This window comes from Felis catus, chromosome B1, assembly GCF_018350175.1.
Source record: "Felis catus isolate Fca126 chromosome B1, F.catus_Fca126_mat1.0, whole genome shotgun sequence".
Taxonomy (NCBI): Eukaryota; Metazoa; Chordata; class Mammalia; order Carnivora; family Felidae; genus Felis; species Felis catus.
The window spans coordinates 132,373,543-132,393,147 of NC_058371.1; the positions used below are offsets into that span (position 1 = coordinate 132,373,543).

The window sequence follows — 19,605 nt, forward strand, 5'->3', positions numbered from 1 at the left end:
AAACTATTGTTCCTTCGTACCCCAAACGCTGTCTTCGTGTTCTATTTTGGCTCCGGGGCACAGAGGTCGTTTTTCCACGACAGTTTCTGCAGCGCGGAAGATGCACGCCCTCTGGCGCCTGGCTCTGAGGGGCTGCTGAGGTGGAGCCGCCGCGAGGATTGGCGGTATCTCCCACCCCGCCGGGCGCCGGGCCGCGCAGGCCGAGCAGGCCGCGGGGAGCCGCACCCGACGGCAGCCAGGGCGGCGGGCTGCGCGCTGAGCCGGCTCCCTGCGCTCCCAGGGCAGGGGCACGGCGCCCCGCGGCCGCTCCCCGGCCGTGCGGCGCCCGAGCCTCATTTCCTTAATTCCCTTGGCATTTGCCGGACAGACAGTGGCTTTTCGACTCCTCTTTTCTCTTTTATTTCCTTGTTCTTTCCTTCCTCTCTTTCTTTCCCGGGAGGCGGGGACGAAACCTCCGCCTCAGACCTCTAACTGAAGTGGAGAGAACCGCCCCCGCATCCGCTCCAAAGCCCCGCTTTGGGCACCAGGCCTCTACAGCCCAACACGGAGCGGTCAGCGGATGCAGACTGTTCGGAAAGAGGACACGACTGTCAGTTGTCGGCGGGGAGGCTGTCCTCTGCCTAGGGGGCTACTCGGAGAGGATGGCAGATGAGAGCTGTTGTCTGGCAGGGCGCCCAGCGGCTGGGGGAATAGGTTCTTCAGTCCTGAAGGTAGGTTCTGGAAGCATAAGGCAGCATCCACTAAGTGTCAGCAACACTAAGATAAGGCTGAAAAGATCGAGGGATTTGCTCAGGGTCCCACGGGGGTTTCTGACCAGCTCAAACCCTCATTCCCAGGAACTGTGCCCGATTCATAATTTGTTAAAATGTATGGCCTGGGTGGCTATGTTTGCGCCAATGGACACTAGTTCCGGTTTGGACAACATTACGAATAGAGTCAATCCTTAGCTAGTCAACAACCAATCAGATTCTGTCTTTAAAATCTGTATTAAGGGATGGGCGGGCTCTCTGACTGTATAAGGGGAGGAGCTAGGATCAAGCTGAGCAGGCTGTTTTTTTTTTTTTTTTAGATAATGTGAGTATGCAGAGAGAAGATATTTCCCCAAAGGTGGACAGGAAAGTGGAGGGAGGAGCTGCCTCCATCCCCACAGAGCTTCCATTCCAAACCCATGGCTAATCTGAGAGAATTGCTATACAGACCAAAACTCCTGCATGACAAAATACAAAAAGTAACTACTTGAGGGTGCTGGCTGGGGATTCAAATCCAACCCTATTTCATCCCAGAGTCCATTATTTTGCACTGCAGAAATAATCAGCATGTATATATTAGTAATTAGGGGAAAAAAATTCATAGGGAACCTGAGAATGCCACAGCTGCTTACTGGAAGCCAGGAAGAATAGAATAATGGGAAAATGTGTCAGGGCAAGAAAGAGAGGACATAGTAAAAGCACACCAGACCAAGACAAAAGTTAACCAAACTCCTATGCTACATGCCTGACTGCATTTGAGGCTCCTACTTCCCCATTTCTCATTTACTGCATTCTACCGTCTGACTCCACCACACCAATGAAACATTCATTTCAAAGGTCCACAATGACCTCCTTGGATAAATACACCGATTCCTTGTAGCCTTTTTTTTTTTTTTTTTAAGTTTACTTATTTTGAGAGGGAGCATGCAAGTGGGGGAGGGGCAGAGAGAGAGGGGGAGAGAGTGAGAATCCCAAGCAGGCTCCGCACTGTCAGCATGGAGCCCAATGTGGGCCTTGAACTCAACAACCACAAGATTATGACCTGTGCTGAGCTGAAACCAAGTCAGATGCTTAACTGACTAAGCCACCCAGGCGCCCCCTTGTTTTTATTTTATTTGACCTCTCTTCAGCATTCAGTGTTCCTGGCTACTCCCCTGGCATTCAGTCTCCTCTTTTAGCTTTCTTATCGCCTCTTTTGTGGTTTTCCTGCAAAATATCCTGCAGGACAAGTCTCCCCTCCTGGATAAATTAAAACTCTACAGCATCGCATAAAAGACCCTTTCTTTGTGGTCTGTTCTCTGCTACTGCTCCAGTGTAATTTCTTCCACTTCCAATCTCCTTCCTATGTTAAGCTTTATGCAAGTGTAGGTCTATTTTTCTCTCTGTAACACATCCCCCTACTTCTTTCACAGGCAAAGTTCAAAATTCAGACATCATTTCCTCTAGGATGTTTGTTCTGGGACTCCTCCCGTGTGAGTTAAGTTCCCCTTCTATTTATTCCCATGGCATCCAATACTTAACTTCTATCCTAACACTTACTACCCAATATTATAATACTGTGTTTCCTTCCCTTTCTTCACCTTTAGTTTGTGGATTCCTCAAGGGCAAGGACTTGGTCTTCCTATATAGCCCTAACGGTTATCGCTGAATGGAACATAATAGGCCTCCAAAGAAGTTTGGAATGCATGAATGACATAATTCAAATAGGGGAGAGTTATTATCTCCTTCCTGAGCCTTATTTTAAAACTTGAGAGTACCTTCCCCTTCCCAAAAGATGAATCATGGAAAGAAGCAGGATCACTGTATTACTAAGAGGAGTGAAGTCCTCAATTTCTTCAGTTACAACCCAATTGGATAGGTGGGCTGAGCACCATTGTTTTAAGATCCTGTTCAGTCGGTGTTGGCAAGTTATGCTGGCATAGCTGAGAAAGCATGACTACAGTGCTTAAAGTGAGAAACAATTATGATGTAAGAAGATCCCAATCTAAGAGTCTTCTTAGGTGCTGCAAAGAACATCTTTCCACTGTGATGTTTCTCTGATGCTAAACCTGTTTTTAGAGATCAGATAAATGTGAGACACATTTCTAATGCCAAAGCTTAAAGCCCAACTCATGAGGGAATTCCTGCCCCAAAGTTCTTATTTAGAAACTGAGAGAAAATAAGAATCTGTTTTCTTATAAAGTTTTTTTTAATGTTTATTTATTTATTTTGAGAGAGAGAGAGAGAGAGAGAGAGAGAGAGAGAACATGAGCAAGGGGGGGAGGGGGTAGAGAGAGAGGGAGAGAGAGAATCCCAAGCTGGCTCCATGCTGTCAGCACACAGCCAGACATGGGGCTCAATCCCACAAACTGTGAGACCATGACCTGAGCCAAAATCAAGAGTCAGATGCTCAACTGACTGAGCCACCCAGGTGCCCCAAGAATCCATTTTTGTTTTCTTTGTTTTGTTTTGTTTTTTGTTTTTTAATCTAACCCTCTTGTTTTCAAGATTACACAGTTTGTTAGATGCCAAACCAGGAACTGGCTTCCAGGCCGTACCCCAGAGGTTGCTGTGTAGTTCTTTGGGGACAGGGGACAGGTAATTTTACTCAGGCATAGACAGACACACAGTGGGTACTCAATCTGTTGAATGAAGGAGGGAATGAATGAATGTGTTCTATTATAGTGGTGTAGATATAAGGGAAGGGCACTGTTATTTCTCCAAAGATGGGAAAATTTAGAATTTTAGGGGGACACAAATATTTATTTCAAAAGTAAACTTTATCAAAACAAAGGACGAAAAATGTTTTGGATGTCAAAAAGGTCTATGTTAAGTTGCTGAATAATTTGTCACTAATTTCAAAGGATGATGGAGGGGCGCCTAGGTGGCTCAGTCGGTTGGGTGTCCGACTTCTGCCCAGGTCATGATCTCACAGTCCGTGAGTTCAAGCCCCGCATCAGGCTCTGTGCTGACAGCTCGGAGCCTGGAGCCTGCTTCAGATTCTGTGTCTCCCTCTCTCTCTGCCCCTCCCCTGCTCATGCTCTGTCTCTCTCTCTCTCTCTGTCAAAAATAAGTAAACATTAAAAAAAAATTTAAAAAAAAAGGATGATGGAAAATCATCTTCTGAAATGTTGACATGTCTGCATAAGAAGCATAGGGGCAAAATGCTTGAGTGTGAAGTCCCAGTTGCCTGAATCCTGCCCTCTTCACCTACATAACTGAGCAGGTTATTTAACCCATGCTATGAATCAGTTTCCTCATTTGCAAAATGGGGCTAATGACAGCACATCGGGTTGTCATGAAACAGTGAAATACACACAACCTACACAGTCATATGCCCATTTTCTGCCACTAGTTCCCGTCTGTCTAGGTGTTAGTTTTGCTTTTGGTAAATGTTTTCTTTCTATGGTTTTTTCCCCTTCCCCTTGTGTGCCTTTCTTTTCCTTTCACTAACCTACTTTTTCTCTCTTTTCATTTATTTCTCTCTCTGCCTGACTGACTTTCTTCTTCATATTCTTTTTACAAAAAAAATGTTTATTTTAAGAGAGAGAGAGAGAGAGAGAGAGAGAGAGAGTGCAGAGGAGGGGCAGAGAGAAGGAGAGAGAGAATCCTAAGTAGTCTCTGCACTCTCAGCGTGAGGGCCATGAACCGCGAGATCATGATGTGAGCCAAAATCAAGAGTTGGACACTCAACCAACTGAGCCACCCAAGGGCCCCTATCCTTAATATTCTAATACCTCTTCTTCACTTAAAAAATGACTGATGGCTATGAACTTTAGTATATCTACAGAACAAGAAACTTAATAATAACTGTTAAAACCCTGTTTTCTTTTTTCCAAACGAATTTTTGATATCTGCCATGATCATGCATCTTTTCTTTTTTTTTAACATTTTAAAGTCAGTGAATACATTTATGTTATTTTAGTTCTGTTTTTCTTCACCTCACATAACTTTATGTGGAAGGGGATCAGGATATGCCACTTTGACATAAGGATTATTTTGAGTTGAAGAAAACTGAAAATCAACAGATGTAGAAAGAAGCCTTCTTGGTGCCTCCTGTATCACATTAAAAGCAGAAACTTCTTAGAAATGAGGCTGTCATAAATCCCTCTCCAGGATGGGTCTACTCCTAGAAGAGAGACCAAGAGTAATCCTGCCATAAATCAAATCCTTCGTGGCCATGAAGAAGATGGAAATGACCACTCACACATTCATAGACAAATATTATCACAAACTTTTTAATCTCCAGTTTGTTCTTCTAAAAACCCATTTGTCTTTCCTAAAGAAACTTATTTTTTCTTCCCAAGGAGGTCTTTTTTCCACTCTCCTCATTCCCCTACCAAGTTCAATAGAAAAATTTCTAACTTTAACCATTTAGCTTCTAGTTACTTCCATATGAATAACCTTTTTTCTCCTGTTAATCTGTCATTTGTCAGTATAGTTTGCAGGTCCCCAGGAACTATAGCTTAGAGGGAAGCAAAAGGTTTTCTTCCCCAGACAGTTCATATGCCATGCGTTAATGTAGACCATCTACTTGTTAACTTTTGTTGGTTGTGATATCATATACTATAGTTTATGCTGCGTTCCCCTCTTGTGGGGCACATTGTTTCTAATTTTTGCTGTTTCAAACTCTCCTTCCCTTATGCCACTTTCCCTTGCCTCCTCTGCCACAGCAGATCTATACAAACACACAAATGCATGATTATGTAAAATATATATAAAATGTACTATATTTCATGTCTAGATCTTCAGCCTTGCGAAGAAAAGGAAGAACCAGGCAGTGTTGCCATCTAGAGAGTCTCTCTTCTCTAGGGAACTGATCTAGACACCAATCATAAACTTTATTGTACCTCGAATTCTCAGATTCTGAATGTTTATTAACAGCACAAATGTACCAGGCAATAAAGAGAGGTGGGGTCAGTCTGCCAAATAAAAATACTTCCTTTGATGTGAGCTTTCCTCTCTTAGAGCTTCTTGTGTCACCAGTTCAATACATAACAAGTATGAAGAGTTAACAAGGACAATTGGTCATAGTTACTAATTTTCTAGCGTGCTGTTTGGCTTTTAAAATTTGGAAGCAACCACCGAGGCAGATTTGGCATTTCGAGATTCTGCTACAAGTGTAATTTTATTTTTTCTAATGTTTATATATTTATTTTTGAGAGAGAGAGAGAGAGAGAGAGAGAGCGCGCTTGGACAAGTAGAGGAGGGACAGAGAGAGAGGGAGACACAGAATCCGAAGCAGGCTCCAGGCTCTGAGCGGTCAGCACAGAACCCGATGCGGGACTTGAACTCACCAACCACAAGATCATGACCTGAGCTGTAGTTGGACACTTAACCGACTGAGCCACCCAGGTGCCCCAAGTATGATTTTATTTTAGGTGATGTTTATAGGCTCAGTTTATATTGTCATTTGTTTTATAATGCTGATTATAAAGCCTTAGTTAAATAATTACTGTGTGAACAGAATCATGCTGTTAGACTACAAAAGCCCCAAATGAGGTCCTTAACTCTCAGAAGCTTATAATTGACAAAATGAGAAACCAAAGCTGTAAGTTCTGAGGAACTTGTAAATAATCATTTTGAGCCTTGATAATAAAGATATGGAACATAGAATTTTTGACTCTTAATAAACAGTTGCTAAGTCTTGGTTTACTTGTAAGCCTTAAAGGAAATTTGGAGCAACTGTTCCATACCCTGGAACATAGGGATAGATTATCACAAATTTCTCTGGATTCATTCTACAGAATTCTGAAGACTCCATTATAAACCAGTAGCTAGAAAACAAAAAGTTTGGGATACTAGAAAAGGCCCTTTCATAATTTCCAATGGCTAAGCTAAGAAGTGGTCTCTGTTACTGCCTCTCAGACCCCTGAGAAATGATTAAAGACAAGAAAAAATAGGACTGGCAAAATATTTTTCTGGGACCGCCTTCCTTACTTCTGTCCCTTGGTAACTTGGAGTGGATTCCTCTCCACCACCATGCTACTGATTCTGATAAGAATCACCTGTGTATGTAAAAGACTTCTGTTCTTTGAAGCAGGGATGGTGCTGGCTGCTTTCAACCTTTCCCTCTTTCCAGTTCTAAGGACTTCGGTCAACCTGCTTAAACAAGATTGGGGATTAAATTGCACCTACATTCTTATACACTTTTTGAAAGAAATGAAGAATTAATAAACATGATTTTTGCCACAACTTGTCACCTTTGGCACAGTGTTGCCCTTATAAGAAATACTTACCCTCTGTCTCCGTAAAGAAATAGCTGGTGATTTCACAGAGGTTCTAGGAATGGTCAGTTTACTCCTAGTTGACTGCAAAATAATACACATAGTTAGATAGTGTGGTAAGTCAATGGAAGGACTTCCATTCAGTAAGTTTCTGTCTCCTGTGTTCTATCTTATTTAGCTTGGAGCCAGCGATTTTCAAATCTTGTTCCACAGAACCCAGGAGGGCCTCAGGCATTTTATTCTAAGTTTTTAGAAATTGGTTTTTTTGTTTGAGATTGGTGGTTATCTTTGATTCTTAAGCATATACAAATAATACATGAATATATTCTTGTGAAAATTTGTGACCTCATTAGGTACACTTTATCAAGCCTCTGTCCAGTGGTATACTTGGCACAATTCTGGGGACTAAGGATTTTTTTTATGAACAAAGCAAATAAAAATCCATGCCCTCATAGAGCTTGCATGCTAGTGGAAGGAGAAAAGCAAACATAATTAATAGGGAAATTACATGTTAAAAGGTGGTAAGTGCTATCATCAAAAATAAGATGAGGCAGATCAAGAATGTTAGTAGGGGCGCCTGAGTGGCTCAGTCAGTTGAGCTTCTGACTGACTCTTGATTTCGGCTCAGGTCATGATCTCACGGTTCATAAAATTGAGCCCTATATCAGGCTTCTTGCTGACAGTGCGGAACCTTCTTGAGATTCTCTCTCTCTCTCTCTCTCTCTCTCTCTCTCTCAAAATAAATTAAAGAAAAAAAAAAAGGAATTGCAATTTTAAGTTAGGAGGTCAGGGCAGGCCTAATTGAGAAGTTACCATTTGAAGAAAAACTTGAAGGGAATGAAGGAATGAGCCATATATATAAATAGGGGAAGAGCATCCTGGGCAAAGGGAACAGGTAATGCAAAGACTCTGAGATGGGTCAGTGTATGTGTATTTGAGGTACAGCAAGGAGATAGGTCTGGCTATATTACAGCTAGCAAAGGGAAAATGAGATCAGAAAAGTAGGGGTGGGAGATACAGATTGTAAAGGTCTTTGGCTTTTACTCTAAGAGAAATAGGAAAGTATGAATACACATTAAACAACAGAGATGTATGTTGTCAACAAAGCATCCCCACCTCCTAATCCCATACTGCCCAGAGATTGCTGCCATTTTGGGTCATGATTCTCTAGAAGTTGTTTTTTTGTTTTTGTTTTTTGTTTTTGTTTTTGTTTTTTTAATAAAAAACCCACATAAGCGTGCCTGGGTGGCTCAGTCAGTTAAACGCCAGACTTCAGCTCAGGTCTCACGGTTTGTGGGTTGGAACTCCACATCAGGTTCTGTGCAACAAGCTCAGAGCCTGGAGTCTGCTTCGGATTCTGTGTCTCCCTCTCTCTCTCTGCCCCTCCCTTGCTCGCACTCTGTCTCTCTCTCTCAAAAATAAACATTAAAAAAAAAAACCCATATACGTTTTTTTATATGGGTACCTATAAAAACATGTAATTTTGTTTTGTGAGGATGTGCATGTGTTTTAACATTTTGTATGTTCTGTGTTAATTAGCAATTTGCTTTTTACAATTAATTTATTTTGGAGGTCTTTCTTTGTCAAGACAATACATATATTTCTACCTCATTCTTTCAAACTGTTGAATATTCCATTGTATGCCTGCGCTACATTTTATTTAACCATATCCTTTCTGGTAAACAACTTGATGCTAATTTCTTTCCTTCTTTCCTTCTTTCCTCCCTCCCTTCCTCTTTTGACCTCTCTCTTCCTTGCTACCTTCCTTCCTTTTCTTTTTCTCCTTTCCTTATTGAATTACTATTGTCTTCATAGTATATTTAATAACATAAAATAACATTACATGAAACATGGGAGAAAACTTTAAAATGAAAATTTGTGTTTCCTTTTGTCAAAAAAGCAATATGAATTTCCTAAATTGGGATCACTTAGATCTGCCTCAGTGGAAAAGAAGCTTCAGTGACTTCTTAAGCAAGGATTTATCTAACGTTTATTGCTCTGTAATAAGGGGAAATCATGAGAGCTTGAGTCCAGTTACTCTGAGCCTTGCTAAGAGTTCACTGGGTCACCTTAGCCAAGTTGACCAGAGGTCTGTATCAGTGGGAAGTGAGGATCCAGGGTCCACAGTCTATGCTGGGTTGTCTCTTCTCCCCCTCGATACCACCTGAACCAATATGGAATTCAGCCAGCTTGGCTGTTATAGGTCATGTGTGTTAGTCTTTTCTACACAAACTTGATGTCAGCTCCTGGAGTACAGGGACCATGTCTTACATTCCATTTTTTTCCCCAACAGTGCCCAGCTGATTCTTAGAATCATCATTACTTATTTTTAACATGTATTTAAATTATCCTTAAAATTGTATTTGCAAAGTTAGCTCTATTTGGTTTAGAATAAACCTTGCAATAAAATTTCAGCCATGTCTATGGATTTATCAGCATTTCTTTTAAACGTACCATTGATGAGGAAGTTTGTAATTTTGCACTACTTTTTACCTTTAGGCCTTGCCCATATACAATCGCATTACTAATATAATGCACACATGCTTTGCTTAATTATATTCCAGACAAGATACCTCTGCTTTGCCATGCTTACAGCACAGCAAAATGGTCAACTGTGCAAATGTCCTATTATTTCACTTGACATCATCATGTTTTCAGAATACAAAATGCCTATCTAATATGGTCTTACCTTCCTATTCTATTTCTGGCTTAGAAAAGGAGAACATTAGCAGGCTAGCGTGTTCTAAATATAGCCTCTGTCTCCTCTTCGGATCTCTGGTGGGTCTTTGCCCTGAAACCTAACACTGTCTTTGCTTTGTTTTCTTTCACTTCCTTTCAAATCTGTTGTCTTCCTGCTTGTACTTTTTTGCCAGAAGGCAGGGCCTATGAGAGGAGACCCCCCGATTACGTCAGAGCTGGCAAAAGACAGGAAGTTTACACAGAGCAAAACTATTTGCTAGGATTGGTTTTGACCCTTCCTCAAGTTGTTGCTTGTGTCAGAGATACTGTTGTCAGGATTCTGTCGTGCAAAGAGAAAGATAAAAATATCTTTCTGACTCGTGCATTTTCTCCCTTTCCCATCCTCTTGCCAGGAACGCTGGAAATGGATCCCAGGCTGATTGGAGGCATTAGGTCGTCAGTTTGAATCCCAGTGGTCGAGAAAGAAATGTGGGTAATAACTAGCTGACGGTGGAGAAGAAAGGAACTCAAGGAGGTATGAGAACCGTTCATTTTACCCTGGACATTTCCTCAAGGCTAGTTTTTCTGGAAAGCCTCCGTCTTCCTGGTTGTTGCAGGACCTGGCTGAGGAGCTGTTCCATTTCCTCTCTGATTCTTTCTCTTGCCTCCTGAGGACTGGCAAAGGGAAGGTCCTGGAACTTTAAAGAGCTGCAGTGTCTATGGGAGAACCTGTAAGGAGAGAAGTCTTCTCAGTATCACCACTTCCTCTCTACCAAGGCTCGGGCTGCTTTCCTTCGAGCATCACACATCAAAAGTGAAGTGAGTCATCTGTTTTTAATTTTTCAAGTGTTCAAACTAAGTAGAGAATCTTGGTTCTATTTTGGTATGGGCTTTAACAAATGCATCACATAAACCGGTACTTCTCATACTTTAACGTGAAGATGAATCACCCGGACATTTAGTTAAAAAGCAGAGTTCTGTGGGTCTGGCTTGGGCCTGAGACCCTGCATTTCTGCAGGCTTGCAGGCAACCTCAGATCTGCTGGTTCATGGACCATGCCTTGAGTAACGAGGCCTTAAATCCTCTAGGCTTTTTGCTTTTCGGGGGAAAAGGATTGGGGGATGCTGGTGGAATGAAGGGACTTAACCCAGTACATGATTCATGTAGAGCACCTGAAAAGAAAATCAGTCACCTTCCCTGCCCTGGTTGTACCTGCTTTAGCAGACTATCTCTAGAATTTGGGGTTTCTGTTAAACAGGTTCTAGATGTGGGAAGCTAAGTCACCCCAAGTGAGAGAGAATGTTGGGCTGCTCCTTACACTGCATGGGTCACATTCAGCAGAGCCAGAAATCTTTAAGTGTTATAATTTTGGGGGTTAAGTGTCCATGTCATGCCTCAACCAGTATAGCTACTGGTCACTTTGAACATTTCAGCTTCAATTAAAAATTATGCATGCTTGAAAAATAACTGGTGTCCCTACCACCTACCGTTTCGAGGTGAAGATTGTAAGATACAGGAATCTATTACATGGTTTAAAGTCAGTTCGAGTAAGGAATATAATTAATAGGTTTTGTTTTCTTATGAGAGGCCTTTAAACTCTCCCAATAGTAGCTCCATCTTAAGTGATTCACATTTATCTGAAAGTCACTTTTCATCCAAGAGACAATCCAAAAGGAAAAAAATGAATAGATTGGAAGTGTACCTATTCTGTCCCTAGTTGAAGGGAGAAAATAGCAATGGGAGAAAAGAAGGGGAAAAGAAAAGAGAGTGGTGGCCTGGGATATCCTAGCTTTGCAAAATGAATAAAAGAAACCCACCCTAGATATCAAATTCTTACCCACACATGCATGAGAGTCCTTCCAGAATGGTAGCTTGTGTCTTCCTCAGCCAGAGAAATGTGCGAGAAACAGAATAAGTAAATATACATTTTGTTGTTTTGATGAATGAACATGCTGAAACTGTTTGTCATTAAGTTGAGGATTATGCAATGGAATCAAAGTTCAGAGGAATAGACAGGCCTGGTGAAGCCCAGGATGAACCCATTAAACCATCCAGAAAGGGGAGAATTGCTTCTGTTTGAAATAAACTTCAAATAACATTTCTTTCTATTATGGAGTATAACCAGAGGTGATATTTAAAATTTTAACAACCTGAGAGGCACAAACATTGACCAATCAGAACAGAAGCTACTGTAAACAGCCCATATAATAGCAAATGCTAGGCTGTAAGAACGCACAGGACTGAATATTGGCCTAAGCTATTACAGGTTTTAATGAAATATTTATGGGAGGAGAAATTATAAAGCTACCGATGAGTTCAGAGATATATAATGGTATTCCTACCACCATCTGCCAATGCTCTGGCCCCATTTTCTCAGTGAGGACACTTCCCTCTTTTCCTGTCTTGTCAAGGCCAGAGCAACCCCTCATTCCAGCTGTGTATCTCCTACAACCTACACTAAAGAGAATTCTCTTAAGTCACTGCAAGACTCGAACTCCTATCCACTTCCTGAGTAGCAGGAAAGATGCATCTATTCTATTGTAACGAGTTGCAGCAGAAAATGAACCATGTTATCCTTCCATACAAAGCATTCTCACATACATTATCTCACTTGATTTTCACAAACATCGTGGGGTATAGGTCAAGGGGATTACTATTTTACCCTGTCAGTTAAGAAATTGAGGCTCTGGTTAAGCAATTGCTGAAAGACACTCAGCAGGTTAGTAGGTGTGTGGATTTGACCTGGGCCTGATTGCTTGAAGTTCAGGTTTATCATGTACTTTTATTCATCCTTTCAAGCATCCTCTCAGGACCTTTGACAACCTATATTGTTCTGTAGTAGAATTGTTTTTTTATGACATAGTTTGAAAGCTTTGTAAATTAAAAAGAATTCGATTTCTACTTCTTTTGTCAAAATTATTCTCATGTTTGTCTTAAGCTTTACCTCCATTAAGGCCTTTACTGCACAGGAATAAATGTTTTAGAGCAGTGAATCTCAAACTTTGTCATGCTTAAAAATCACCTGGGGAGACTGCTAAAACTCAGATTCCTGGGCCCTACCTCCAGAGACTCTGACTCAGTGTGTCGGGGGTCAGGCCTGAGAATTTGCACTTCTAATAAGCTTCCAGATGAACCTAATGCTGTTAGCCAGAGACCATGCTTTTAGCCTATGGGCACAGCTTCAGTATTTTTTTATTTTATTTTATTTTATTTTATTTTATCTTTTAATTTTTTTTAAGATTCTGTTTTTAAGTAATCTCTACACCCATCATGGGACTCGAACTCACAAGGCCAAGATCAAGAGTTGCATGCTCTACCGACTGAACCAGCCAGTCACCCCTTCAGTAGGTATTTTAATATATATATTTTAATGTTTATTTATTTTTGAAGGAGAGAGAGACAGAGAGTGAGTGGGGGAGGAGCAGAGAGAGAGGGAGACACAGAGTCCAAGGCAGGCTCCAGGCTCTGAGCTGTCAGCACAGAGCCTGATGCGGGACTCGAGCCCACAAACCATGAGATCATGACCCGAGCCGAAGCCGGATGTTCAAAAGACTGAGCCACCCAGGTGCCGCAGTCAGTATTTTAAAATAACATCTTCAGGGGCGCCTGGGTGGCGCAGTCGGTTAAGCGTCCGACTTCAGCCAGGTCATGATCTCGCGGTCCGTGAGTTCGAGCCCCGCGTCAGGCTCTGGGCTGATGGCTCAGAGCCTGGAGCCTCTTTCCGATTCTGTGTCTTCCTCTCTCTCTGCCCCTCCCCCGTTCATGCTCTGTCTCTCTCTGTCCCAAAAATAAATAAACGTTGAAAAAAAAATTATTAAAATAACATCTTCATGGTTTAGTGAGGGAGCTTAATGTGCTTAATAGCACAGATTATAGAGCCAGAATTCCTGAGTCTGAATACTGATGCCCTCACTTATACAAGCTGTGTAATTCTGGGGAAGTTAACCCTTCTGTGCCTCAGTTTCCTAATCTGTAAAATGGAGACAATGACACTACTACCTTAGAAGAGAGTTGTGAGGATTAAATGGCTTAGCAGTGCCAGGCTCTCTCTATACAAATTTGCTCTTTTATTACTAAGTCTTGCTCAATTCATAATTATACTTTACAATGGAAACACGAGCAACAAGAATTCACACACATATCAGATGTTCTTTGATGTAGATGTTACCCATGACTTAATCATGAGCCAAACGTGCTCTTATGTTATTTGTGTGAGTCGATGTCCCAGGCTGTCAGTTAGCACTTCCCACCAAGAGGAGAGAGAGCAGACGATGCTGAGAAGTTGGGAAGAGCTTGGTCATTCAGGGCCTTTTGTGTCATCCTCAGGATTTGGACTTAACTCTAATAGTGATGAAAGCCATCGATATAGTTTGAAGGTGGGGAGTACAATCATAATTACATTTTAGGAGTTTAATGCTGCAGTTTGGAGGGTAGTTTGGAAGATGGTGAGGCTACAGGCAGAGGCTGTTTGAATGGACTGTTTGTGATCATCCTGGAGAGAATTAATAAAGGCTTGAACCAAAGCAGTAGGGTAAACTCAGAGCAGCTCCCATGGTTCAGGTGATGGAATGGAGCATGTGTCATGAATCAGAAAGGAAATTTGATCTGTACTAAAACTCCTTAGCTTACACCTCTTCCCTATATTGAAACCCCTTGAGGTTGAGGACTGAGCCTAACTCCTATCTAGTCCCAGCCTCTGGCTCCCAGTCGGCCCCTGATAGATGTTTGGTGAGTGAATGGGTGAGGGAGAACAATCAAATCCTCTTGTGGTCTATAGGTTTCTGTGATCTGGCTCTTACTTATCTCTCCAATCTCACCTTTCTCCTCTCTCACCTTTATTCTGGTCACACTTGCCTTCCTTTGGACTCTTGAAAATGGTCCAACTGTGGCCTCCAGCCCAGAGTATCAAACTGCTGCCTTTGGGGCAAATCTGTCCTGCCACCTGTTACTATAGATAAAATTTTATTGGAACACACTTGCGACCATTTGAATGTGTCTTGTTTATGGCTACTTTAGTGTTATAATAGCAGGGTAGAGTAATTATGACAGAGACCACATGGCCTGTGAAGCCCCAGATATTTGCTATCTGGCCCTTTACAGAAAAAGTTTGCTGATCCCTACTCTAGTTCTTTGAAATTGCTGTGACCTCTGATTTAAAACTCTAACCTCGACAAAACAACATTAATCAAAAAACTGTGGTACTGACATAAAGAAGAACATACAGACCAATGAAATAGAGTGGAGAGCCCCCCAGATAAGCTCTAATGTGTGTGCTCAAACGACTTCTGACAAGGGTGTCAAGACCATTCAATGTGGAAAAGACAGTCTTTTGGAAAAAATGGTGCTAAGAAAATTGGACATCCACGTGCAAAAGGACTGTCAGACCCTTATCTTGCACCATAGACAAAAATTAAGTCAAAATGAACCACATGCCTAGACATGAAAGTGAAGAGTACAAAACTCTTAGATGAAAACATAGGAGAAAAGCTTCATGATGCTGGATTTGGCAGCGATTTCTTGGAAATGATACCAAAGCACGGGCAACAAAAGAAAAACTAGATAAATTGGACTCCTTCAAAATTGAAAACTTCTGTGTATCAAAGGACATTACTAAAGTAAAAAGACAACCCACATAATGGCAGAAAATATTTGCAAATCATCTAATAAGGAGTTAATATGTAGAATATATAAAGAATTCCTACAACTTAACAACAAAAGCCAAACGACCCAATTAAAAAAGGGCGAAGGACTGGAACAGACATTTCTCCAGAGACGATATACAAATGGCCAATAAGCACATGAAAAGATGCTTAGCATTAGTAATCACTAAGGAAATATAAATCAAAACCACAGTGAGATACCACTTCATACTCAATAGGTAGCCATAATAATAATAATATAATAAAAGGCACAAAACAAGAGCTTGGTATGGACCTGAAGAAACTGCAACCTTTGTGCTTTGCTGGAAGGAATGTAAAACAGTGTTAGCCGCTATGGAAAACAGTTTAGCAGTTCCTTAAAAAATTAAACATGCAATTACCATATGATCACTTCTGGGTATACACTAAAAGAATTAAAAGCAGGCACTCAAATAGACATTTTATACTTCTATTCATAGCAACATTATTCACAAAAGCACAAAGATGAACGCCAGAAGAATACCACAAATGTGGTATAAATTTACAATGGAATAGTCATCTTAAAAGTTCTGACACATGGATGAAACTTGGTGATATTATGCTAAGTGAAATATGCTGGTCATCAAAGGACAAACACTGTATGATTATACTTGTATGAGGTACCTAATAGGAGTTGAATTCATAGAAACAGAAAAGAGAATAGTGGTTGCCACTGGGGCCACTGGGGAGTGAGGAGTTATTGATTAGCGTGTGCAGAGTTTCAGTTTGGGGAAATGAGAGAAGTTCTGGAGATGGGTGGTGGTAATGGATGCACAACAATGTTAATGTACTTAATGTCACAAAACTCTACTCCTAAAAACTGGTAAATTTGGGGGTGCCTGGGTGGCTCAGTCAGTTAAGCGTCCGACTTCAGCTCAGGTCATGATCTCACAGTTTGTGAGTTCAAGCCCCACGTTGGGCTCCTCATTGAGAGTGTGGAGCCTGCTTGGGATTCTCTCCCTTTCCCTGTCTCTCTGCCCCTCCCCTACTTGTGCTCTCTGTCAAAATAAAATAAACTTTAAAAAGGTAAATTTTATGTTATAGATATTTTACCACAGTGCATGGCTGGTTCTTATTCTTCAGTTTTCAGCTTAAAAAGTGGTATTTCTTCAAGGAGGACTCCCATTACTCTTTGTAACTTCCTTGTATCACATATCACTCTCTGAAGTGGCTATATATATATTTGATCATCTGTCTTCACAGAATGTAAGCTTCCTGAGGATAGGGTCTTTGTCTAAGTCAAAGCTATATCCTAACACTTAGTTCTTGGCACATCATAGATGCCCAGTAAATATTTGTGGAATAAACTACAGTATACTCTTGAACAACATGAGTTTGAACTGTGGGAGTCTACTTATACATGGATTTTTTAGATAAATATATTGGAAAATTTTTGGAGATTTCTAACAATTCGAAAAAAACTCATAGATGAACTGCATTGCCTATATATATCAAAAAATAAAGAAGTTAGATATGTCACGAAAGCATAAAATATATGTAGATACTATTTTGCCACTTACTACCATAAAATATACACAAATGTATTATAAAAGGTTAAAATTTATCAAAACTGATGCACACAAATGCAGACCATACATGGTGCCGTTTACGGTCAAAAGAAATGTAACCAAATGCGAAGATGCAGGATTAAATCATAACTACGTAAAATTAACTGTAGCATATACTATACTATGCAAGAATTTTGAATCCATCTCTCCTAGCTGTGATGGTGAGCTTAAGTGTTGCCAGTATCCACTTCAAATGCTGTTGGTGATGATGGTCTTCATATGACTGGGTTTTCTCTCCAGTATATTGTGAATCACAGCAAAATGTTTTCTCTCGAGGTTCTTGCATGTTTTTCACCACGCTTAGTGCCACACTATAAACCTTGAATAGTGCCATGGGACCCATGCAAAGTGCCACTAGTGATGCTCAAAGTGCTTCTAAGAAGCAGAGGAAAGTCATGACATGACAAGAAAAAGTTGAGCTGCTTGATATGTACTACATGTAGATTGAGGTCTGCAGTGTGGTTGCCTGCATTTCAAGATACATGAATCCAGTGTAAGGAACATAGTAAAAAAAAAAAAAAAAAAAAAAGGAAATTCATGAAGCTGTCACTGGAGCTACACCAACGGGGGTGAAAACTTTGTACTTGTTGCAAAATACCTTTTTATCTCCTATTGAAATGCAGCTCTTATTTGGGTACAGGATTAGTATAAGAAAGGCATACCTATAGACTCAAATATGATTTGAGAAAAAGTGAGGTCATTATATGAAAACTTGAAGCAAAAGGAAGAAGAAAGATCTAAAGCTGGAGGATTTAATGCCAGCAAAGGATGATTTGATCATTTGAACAAGAAGTTTGGCTTGAAAAATGTCAAGAAAACAGGAGAAGCACCAACCAAGAGGCAGCCAGATGCATTCTCAGACACAGTTTAAAAAATCACTGAGGGGGTGCCTGGGTGGCTCAGTCGGCTGAGCATCCAACCCTTGGTTTCAGCTCAGGTTGTGGTCTCACGGTTTGTGAGTTCAAGCCCCGTGCTGGGCTCTGCACTGGCAGTGTGGAGCGTGCTTAGGATTCTCTCTCTGTCTTCTACCCCTCCCCCACTCACTCTGTCTCTGTCTCTCTCAAATAAATAAAATAAAACTTAAAAAAAAAAGTCATTGGCGAGAAAGGACATCTGCCTTAACAGGTTTTTAATGCAGACCAAAGCGCCCTATTCTGAAAAAAGTGTCACAAAGGACATTTATTAGTAAGGAAGAGAAGCAAGCACCAGGATTTGAGACAGGAAGGGATAGGCTAATTCTATTTTGTGCAAATGCAGTTGGGTTTATGATCAGAACTGCCTTATCTATAAAGCTGATAATCCCCAAGCCTTGAAGGGGAAAGATAAACACCAGCTGCTACTGTTTTGGTTGTACTACAAGAAAGCCTGGACAAGGATTGGTTCCTTTTTCTGGATTGGTTCCATCAATACTTTGTTCTTAAAGTCCGGAAGTACCTTGCCAGCAAGGGACTGCCTTTTAACATTCTTTTGATTTTGGACAATGCCCTGTCTACTCAGAACCCCATGAGATGTTGAAGCGGTCTACTTGCCCTCAAACACAATGGCTCTAATTCAACCTCTAGATCATGGAGTCATAAGGATCATTAAAGTTCATTACACACAGTGCTTTAGGGAAAGGATTGTCAATACTATGGAAGAGAACTACAATAGAGAGAATATCATGAAAGTCTAGAAGGATTACATCATTGGAGATGCCATTGTTGTTACAGAAAAAGCCGCGAAAGCCATCAAGCCCCAAACAATAAATTCCTGCTACAGAAACTGCCCAGATGCTGTGCCTGACTTCACAGAGTTTACAACAGAGCCAAGGAAATCATGAGAGAGATTGTAGATATGGCAAAAAAGGTGGAGGGTGGTTGTGGTGAAGGGTCTCAAGATCTGGATCTTGGGAAATTTAAGAGCTAACAGACATCACACCAGAGGAATTAACAGAAGATGACTCAATGGACATGAGTGCTTCCAAACCAGTGCCAGATGACGAGGAGGAAGATGTAAAAAAAGCAGTGCCAGAAAACAAGCTGGCATTAAACAATCGGGCAGAAAGTTCTGACTATTCGAGACTGCTTTGGAGTTCTTTTACAGCATGGAACCTCTGTGATATGGGCACTGAAACTAAAACAAATGGTGGAAGAGGACTGGTGGTATATAGAAACATTTTTAGAGAAAGGAAGAAGCATAAAAGTCGGACAGAAATTACATGTGTTTCCATAAAGTTGCACCTAGTGTGCCTGCCTCTCCTGCCTTCCCTTCCACCTCCCCCATCTGTGTCTCCCCTGACACAACAAGACCAACTGACCTCTCTTTCCTCCTCTTCAGCCTACTCAACATGAAGATAAGGAAGACCTCTGTGATGATCCACATCCACTTAATGAATAGAAATAATCATCATGATGTACAGTTACTAAATATCTGTTGTGTATGTCTGTGCGTGTCTTTGTGTGAAAATCTAGTAACTGTATAACAAGAGCTGTCTTGAGACATTTTGTGTCGTTATCATTGCCTGAGCGTTCAGCGTTCATCATGTAGAACATTGTGTGCAAGAATTGTATGGAAGTGGATAGCCTATCCTTACACAGGCATAACATGAGTGATATTTAATGTAAAATTATATTGTGCTGGCTTTCTTACTGTTTTACAACTTTGCCTTCAGCAAATTACATTACTGTACTGGATGCTTCTCTGTCTCTGTCTGTGTCTCTCAGTCAGAATAAGTATATATCAGCCT

The 19,605-nt window shown here is 41.1% G+C and overlaps 1 protein-coding gene across 5 annotated transcripts in view; it reads left to right on the top strand.

The window, feature by feature from the left end:
- Window positions 1–213: 213 nt before the first annotated feature.
- The window catches only part of ABCG2 (ATP binding cassette subfamily G member 2), a 130,553-nt gene continuing 111,161 nt past the window's right edge, over window positions 214–19,605 (top strand). Inside the window, exons 1-3 of one of the 5 annotated variants that reach the window (XM_045056108.1) lie at window positions 214–710; window positions 1,070–1,074; window positions 10,048–10,453. The gene's annotated coding sequence lies outside the window, so the exon portion shown is untranslated. Of the gene's footprint in view, window positions 711–1,069; window positions 1,075–9,872; window positions 10,454–19,605 lie in introns of those variants that run through there. The other 4 variants (XM_045056107.1, XR_006596960.1, XM_045056106.1 and 1 more) reach the window with 4 other exon arrangements.